This window comes from Canis lupus, chromosome 16 (genome assembly GCF_003254725.2).
Source record: "Canis lupus dingo isolate Sandy chromosome 16, ASM325472v2, whole genome shotgun sequence".
NCBI classification, from domain to species: domain Eukaryota; kingdom Metazoa; phylum Chordata; class Mammalia; order Carnivora; family Canidae; genus Canis; species Canis lupus.
Genome location: NC_064258.1, coordinates 35502179 through 35510248, shown reverse-complemented (window position 1 = coordinate 35510248; position 8070 = coordinate 35502179). Strand labels below are relative to the sequence as shown.

General features: G+C 43.2%; 1 long non-coding RNA gene across 1 annotated transcript in view; it reads left to right on the top strand.

Moving 5' to 3' along the window:
• The first annotated feature begins 7398 nt into the window (after nt 1-7398).
• Nucleotides 7399-8070, top strand: part of LOC112640467 (uncharacterized) — a 26960-nt gene continuing 26288 nt past the window's right edge. Inside the window, exon 1 of the long non-coding RNA XR_003124051.3 lies at nt 7399-7559. This is a non-coding gene — a long non-coding RNA (uncharacterized LOC112640467). The remainder of the gene's footprint in view (nt 7560-8070) is intronic.

The window sequence follows — 8070 nt, the reverse complement described above, 5'->3', positions numbered from 1 at the left end:
TGAAATGATCGTTTGATCCATAGGCTACAGAATGGATGCTGTGTTAGCAGGCATGAAAATAACATTACAATACTGTTACAGGTCACCATGACAAATAAAATCATTATGAAAACATTTAATATACTGCAAGAATTACCAAAATGTGACACAGAGACAAAATGAGCAAATGCTGTTGGCAAAATAATGCCGATAGGTTTGCTTGATATAGTGTTGCCACAAACCTTTGATTTGGAAAAAATGGAGTATCTGCAAAGTGCAATAAAACAAGGTATGCTTGTATAATATATTTTTATTATATATTAATATATGCCTTATAAATATTTTTAAAGGAAATCAGCTCTAAATTCAATTTATCTCTTCCTTCAAATTCTAGTGTGCTAGAGCAGGTGTTAGAGCTTCAGCTCTACATTGACATGAGTTGTGACTTAGCGTCTCGCAGGTTTGTGTGTCCATAGCACTGCTCCTGTCCTCATCAGGTAGGCCTCAGGCCAGATGCAGGCAGACCCAGGGTTGCAATGAGAGAGGCGGGAGTTCCCTTTGTCCTCAGGTCCAAGCCACCTTCTCCACTCCAGCTTCCCCGGACAGCCCCCCCTAGACACCAGAGGTTGGTTGGCACCCACCCATTAATACCACTAACAGTTTGATTTCCATGTGGCTGTTAACTTTTTGTGAGTGTGCACTATCCTTAAGGGAGAGAAGTTCAGCCTTTCCTGCTGCACACTTCATGTCCATTAAAAGATACGGAAGCTGGAACAGTGGTCTCTCCCAAGATGAGTTTTGGGGTATTAAATTCCCCCAAAGAGGCCAGAGCCGCACATGAGAGTACTTACACTCCCACATGAGGGAAGCTGTAGGGACACTCAGAAATAATTGAAAAGCTATCTGGGGTTTCTTAGACAGCAGAAATTAAAAATTTGAGCTGATGTATCTATATTTGTGTCCCCATAGTTCTCCTAGGGATAAAGGCATGAATTTGTTATCAGATTATTCAGAGTTTGTGATCCTTACCGAAACAAACATAAATGAGGCTTAGAATCATGCTATTGGATCTTCCCTAATAGCTCATCGGAGCCAACTCTACTTAAGGGCATTCCAAATATCAGTTTCTGACTCTCCCTTCTCTACCATACACACCTCTATCTGACATGGATTTGCTTCCAGGCCCCCGACGATACCCGCTTTCACTCTGACGAGCCTGCTAACTACAATAGCTCACTTGCCTGTACTTGGATCTCAGCTAGATTGCCTGGATATTTTCATTACCACATCCCTTAGCTGGTTTTGGCTTTCCCACCACTGACTCCCAACCGGTACCATCTCATTGAAACCCTTGGCTTGGCATGCCACAGTAAGGTGATTCCTGGAATCTTGGACCCGTGGTTCTTGGACATGACCTGAGATACCACAAATGGGCTTTTCTGGAAAGATGCCCTTTAAAATTATTGGACCCTTTCCCAGCCAACATGTCCTTGTGATTCAGCTGAACATTCTAGTTGCTTCTGTATCAGCACATTCTCTGCCCTCTACCAGGAGCTCTGCTGGTCAGTCTCAATGACCACAGCCTGCCTTGTTTCCTCCCTTAACTCCAAAGGCCCTGCTTCCCAAATTGCGAAGGATCAGACACATTATCACCCCCACTCTACTCCATTTGTCTACAAACTTTCTGATAACAATATCCTACCAGAGAAATGATTTTGATAATACTTCCCCAATTAACTGCTATGCTAACCTTTATGTTACAATAGTATTAAAACTGGAAATTAAAAAAGGATAAGACAGGGTAGAGAGCAGAAATCTGAATACATTTTTCTTTCACCTAAGTGGATCATTCTTTGTCACACACTTGAGAGACCATGATTCTAATCTGCAAAGGCCAGTAGTCAAGTATATGTCTTCTAACAAGGGTAGCAAGCAGGCGCCATGTGGATATTGACCTTCACCCCGAAGAGAAAGGTTTACAGTGAAAACAGTTAAGATCCCCCCTTCAGAATGTTGTGAACCCTACTCTTCCACTGTAAAATCACCATTGGGATTGGATGCTTTTAAGGACATTCTATGTCTAAATCTCATTATGGTTCTGTACGTTTATTAATGAAGACCTCAAAGTTTGGGGCAAAGAAAAACAATATTGTGGGAAAATTATGGAATTTAAGAATCTGGATACAACTTTTTACCAAAGGGAAACTTAAAAAAAAATAAAGAGAATGGTAGGTTTGCACAGGTTTCACAGCAAAAGCTAGGGCTGTCCCTCTGGATCCTGGAGTCTGCTTCACAGATGCCAGTATTGATGGGGGCACAGTAGGGAGGTAGCAGAGTATGATGCATAGAGGGAGCTCAAAGGAAGGTTCTGTTCTTAGGGAGCTCAACAATATTAGCTCACAGCTCATAGTTGCCCTGAAAGCATGTGAGGCTATTGTCAGGGTTTTTAAAAATATATTTGGATTTCATACATATTTTTTCAGAAACCCCATCACCCAAAAGCAAGGACTAGTTTTGCTACAATTTTTTAAAATACTAATTTGATGAGCAGCCACAGTATCTCATTGTCGTTGTAGTTTGGGACTTCTTTTATTATTTGCATGTTGAATATTTTTTCATATGATTTTTTTTGTCATTTGCATTTCCTGCTTTATAAATCATCTGTTTATATCCTTTGCTCAATTGTCTGTAGGAGACTTGGAATTTTTTTTCTTGTCAGTTTTTGGTGATTGAGATTTTATATAATGAGGATATTAAGGAGCATGTGTGTGTGTGTGTGTGTGTGTGTTGTTAACCAGTTGACATGGGCTTCTATGAATTTTCAAGCTAAACAGCTATTCTATTTTGGTTGTGGGGGAGGGGAAGAAAGTCAAACCAAGATAAGCTTTTAAACTCAGCTTCATTTCCAGCAGAAAAGGAAAGAGGATTTGTAAAGCTGCTGAACAAGAGCAATTTTCATTCTCTTTTGCTCTGAATGAGATTCTTTTTTTTTCCCTCTCGCGAAATAGGAACTTCTTTTCTTTGTATTCATACAGTTGTGGTTATCAGCAATAATAACAAACCTCTATTGAGAATTGACTGTGAACCAGAAGCTGAAACACTGCAAATTGGGACATTGAGGCCAATATAGCAGTTTGATTTAGACGGGGGCCTTCAATTCTGTTTAGAAATACATTTCAATCGTTTTGATGAAAAGGGTGACAGCAGCAGTGGGATCTTCAGAGCCTCAATGTGACACCGCCCAGAAGCTCCACTGTCTTTACTTGGTTAAACTGGGCTGGTTCAGAATTATATTCCTGCACGCCTGGCTCAGCAGTGGTGAACCCAGGCGTTGAGTGAGTCTCCCCAAATTCCTGAGCAATCTGGGCAAGATTACATTAGTCTTTTCTGCTTTGCTGGCTCCACTGTAGGAACCAGAGCCCTGCGGGATGAAGCAGCAGGACAGGGCCTCCCCAGTAAGGAAACTGAGGGGCAGGAAGAAAGAACAACATAATCCTGGGACTGGAAAGGTTAGGGCTGGGGCGCATGAGAACAGGAGGTCCTGGGACAGCACCCAGAGCCTGGAGAAGGAGTTCAGACGTCAGGCCAGATGGCCAGAGAATAGGGCACCGGAAGACCTAAGGCTGGAGTTTTTCTCAACCCTCATAGTTCAGTTCAGGAAACAGCCTGGAGAAGTGAAGTGACCTGCTTAAAATCACATGCAGGGTGTGGGAGAGAGGGGACACGAACCCATGTCCCCAGAGAAACCGCACCACCACTCAACTATCATAGTGCTTTTTTGAACCATTTCCTTTTCACATTCTTCGTTGGTTTGAAATGAGTATGTCGGGTTTTACTGCCAGCAAGGCCTGCTGAGCATGTGCAAGGTTCTGAGTGCATATTTACTGAGTGAGGACCTCTTTCTATGCTCTAACTGAAGATTTCCAAGCCAGGGAGATCCAGGTCCAATTGCTGGGATCTTGGGCAAATCACTTGGGCTCTCTGAGTCTCAGTTACCCTTTCTGGAAAGTAGGGATGATGATAGCACCTCAGAGGGCTACTTTGAGGAGGAGGAGAATTCATAAAGTCTCTGGCTCACTAAATGTTGCTCTGCCACTAGCTAGATCTCACTTAGAAAAGGAAATGAAGGCCAGAAGATTAAGCATTTTTTTGATTGTTTTAAATATTTTACTTATTTATTCATGAGAGACCCTAAGAGAAAGGCAGAGACATAGGCAGAGGGAGAAGCAGACTCCCTGCAGGGAGCCCCATGCAGGACTCAATCCCAGGACCCCAGGATCACAACCCAAGCCAAAGGCAGACACTCAACCACTGAGCCAGCCAGCCAGGTGTCACCAAGATTAAGCAATTTGTCACAATGTAACTCATTCTTTAAGGGCCTAGCTAGGACTAAAACTTGACTCTTCAGATGCTGGGGTGGTCCCTCTCATTCATCTAGATTATCTCCAAGGCCCAAGAAAGTCATCAACTAGAATTCAGGATCTTGATTATTAAAGAAAAATATGTAATAACCTCAGGTATCTGTGCTACTATAACTCAATAACTGTAGTAAAATATTACTAGACTTCAGTTAGAGTGAGCCCTGTCAGGTCAGAAAAAGACAAAATCCTATTGACCAAAGACACCATTGAAAGCTGGAGGGCAGGGGTGCCTGGGGGACTCCATTGATTAAGCATCTGCCTTGGGCTCAGGTCATGTCCCTGGGGCTCTGGGATGGAGCCTCTCTACTCGGGCTCCCTGCTCAGTGTGTAGTCTGCTTCTCCTTTTCCCTTTGACCCTCTTCCAGACTTGTGCTCTCTCGGTCTCAAATAAATAAATAAATAAATACTCTTTAAAAAAAAAGAAAGCTAGAGTGGGGGAGTACTTCAATGGAAGACTGATGACAAGGACAGAAGAAATTTGAGACACTGTCTCAGAAGATGCTCCTGTTGCTCCCACTAACAGCTGTGTGGTCTAGACAAAGTGCTCCAGCTCCCTGCCTGTGAGTCCTTGCTATGACGAGTTAGGAGAAGGTATTGGCTGAGATCTCACCCCCTGAAAACACATGAAAACAAACCTGGGATCAATTCCATAAAGATCATAGGTCTGGGCAGTACTTCGGGATATTATTGAAAAGGATTCCTTGGCTCCAGTTTCAATTTAGGGAAAGAAATTTGCTAGCTGGCAACTGGAATAGAAAAGGATTTCATGAAAGTCACCATATCAGGAATGTCTCAGCTACCCCTCAGCTCCATTGTTTACATTATGTCTACGATGGGGTGAATTTGCTGCTAAAACCAAGTGTTTTCTTTGCAAGTGGCTTCATATCCTTAATGATCTCTTCCCCAAAGTTGTGTTCAGTAGCACCTATTTCCTTTTTTTTTTTTTTTTTTTTAAGATTTTATTTACTCATGACAGATAGAGGCAGAGACATAGGCAGAGGGAGAAGCTCCCTGCAGGGAGCCTGATGTGGGACTTGATCCCAGGACCTGGGGATCAGGACCTGAGCCAAAGGCAGACGCTCAACCACTGAGCCACCCAGGCAGCCGAGTAGCACCTATTTCCAAAAAGAAACCCACATTTCCATTGTTACTATTGCAATAGAATTTTTGACACATAAAGGGAAGAGTGCCCCCTAGTGGAAATATAATCCAATCAAGCAGCCAGGCCCACCATTAAAAGCTATTGGACAGTGTTAATGTTTAGGAAATGTTTAATAAAACCCCCTCCCAAAAGTCATTTGTGCTGCCAACAAAAATGCATACTGGGCTTAAGCTTCTAACAAGGAAATATACCTAATCATGATTTTTTAAAAATGAAAACCAGATTCATAATTTGGGGTGGGAATAAAGAGGAGACAAAGCAAAAAAATGATCAAGAGTTAGGAACAGGGGGCCTGGGTGGCTCAGTCCGCGGCGCCTGCCTTCAGCTCAGGTCATGATCTCAGGGTCCTGAGATTGAGCCCTGCCTCAGGCTCCCTGTTCAGCCGGGAGCCTGCTTCTCCCTCTTCCTCTTTCCTCCCTCCACTCATGCTCTTTCCTTCATTATCTCTCTCTCTCTAGAATAAATGGATAAAATCTTTAAAAAAAAAAAAGTTAGGAACATACAAGAGATCTGGCATGAAAAAAAGAGGCAAAGGCTAGAACACAGACAAAGAAAGAAACATGACATGAAAACACATATTACTAAAAAAAAAAATTACTTCTCAGTATTTTTCTTCCTTAATTGTATTGACCTTTATTCTTGACACAAAATGCTTTAGATGGAGGGAAATGTCTTATTCTAGAATTATCTCCAGGAAAGACTGTTTTAAGAGGGGCATCTTGTATTACATCAGATGGACAATGACTCCCTTCCTAATAATGAAGCAAATCACCCCAAACGCCTGATCTAACAGAGAACAGACATTCCGATTCCCATTCATGTTGCGCTTGAGGGCTTTCAAGAGGGAAAAAAATGTGTCTGGTGCCATATGAGAGCTTTGACAAGTGAGTGAGGAGGAAGCATTGATGAATGACGGGAATCCAAAGCCTGTATGGCTTCATTCTAAGTGATGTCTGTGTCCAGGGAGACCGATTGCTTTGCCATCAGGGTGGCAGTACAGTGGCCGGCCCGGTGACTTTAGGGACTGATGAATAAAGAGTCTATTCTAATAGTTACATGTTTATCATAATGTATATTAGAAGGAAATAGAAACAGCTTATGAAATCCATGATTTTAAGGATATTTTCTTTTTTAACAAGAGACTAAGGTGTTTTTTTAATGAGTTATTTTAAAGATAAATATTAAATAGATAATGAAACGGGTGGAAAGGAGAGGTGGCAAAAATCGTGAGTGCTTGAAATCACTGAGTTTCAGAATATACGGCCATCAGTGGGCTGGGTACCAGTGATACGGTCAGTCTATGGTACCCAGCAGTGGGAAGGATGGGTTCCTGCCCTGTAGACGTGCAGAAAGCAGCTGCTACAGTCTCGAAGCCTCTTTTTCTCAGGCAGGATCCCCGAGAAGACTCTGCCATCAACACCGTGGTCAGGCAGAGGGGGGACTGGGCTACTTCCTCAGAGCTTCAGTGAGAAGGGCCTTTCATCTCAGCCACCCTGGGGTGCCCCCCTCCCTGCCGCCAGCACCCTGACCGTGTGGGCTTGGGCCTGTCCTCCAGGGCTCATTCTAATTCAGTTAAAAAGCATTCCGCATTCTCTGAGATGACCTCAGAGTGGGTTCTTGTGTCATTTTTCCCTTCAAAATGTCATTACGGGAATGCAACTGGATACCTAATCTACAGGATCTCGTAACCAATAAGGGCCCCTTTGTGCCCGGCTGACCTTTTCCACAGTTTATGTTTTGACTGGCCACCATTCTTCCACTCTGGTGCCAGGGTGAGCCTCTGATGAGTCAGCCAATCAAACCCCCGAATGCTGAAAAGGTCAGCAGCCCACTGGGCATGAGGAGTAGCTAGAGCTTCCTAGTCCTGGGACAGAATGGACAAGATTCACATCTGAGGACAGATTAGCCATTTGGGATAATATATAGACTGGTACTCAATGCTTCCATTCAGTCCTCTTGGCACCAGAGTTTGAGGGCATATACTCAGTGGTATGCTGGTAAGTCCTTGACAATTAGAACCAATTGGGTGGGAAGAGTCTTGGTTTGTAGCCTTTGCCAATTTCTGTTGGTATAAATACTCCCAACATTGCTGATTTCAAGCTACCAACATGATGTCAACAGACTCCCCAAATTCCTGAAAATCCAACAATCAGCTCTTATAAGTCTGTTTAAGCCTGCTGGGGCACACTACTGCATATACCCTTCCCGTGTGTGTGTGTGTGTGTGTGTGTGTGGTGTGGTGTGTTGTGTTGTGTGTGCTACAGAGTTCCTTAATAGCACATGGCGCTGTGTGTTGAGAACACTGCTACTTCTTTTGGCTGGTGCTGGCATCTCTGATCTATTCCCTCATCTTCTCCTGAATCCTTCCTTTTCTTATGTACCTCTTCAGTTATTGAAACTCCTCACACTCTCTCTGCTTTCTCAGCAGGTTCTCATCTTGTATACACCTTTGGGCCAAGGGGAACTGCAAGGATACATTTCTGTGACATTATGTCACTCATTCTGTGA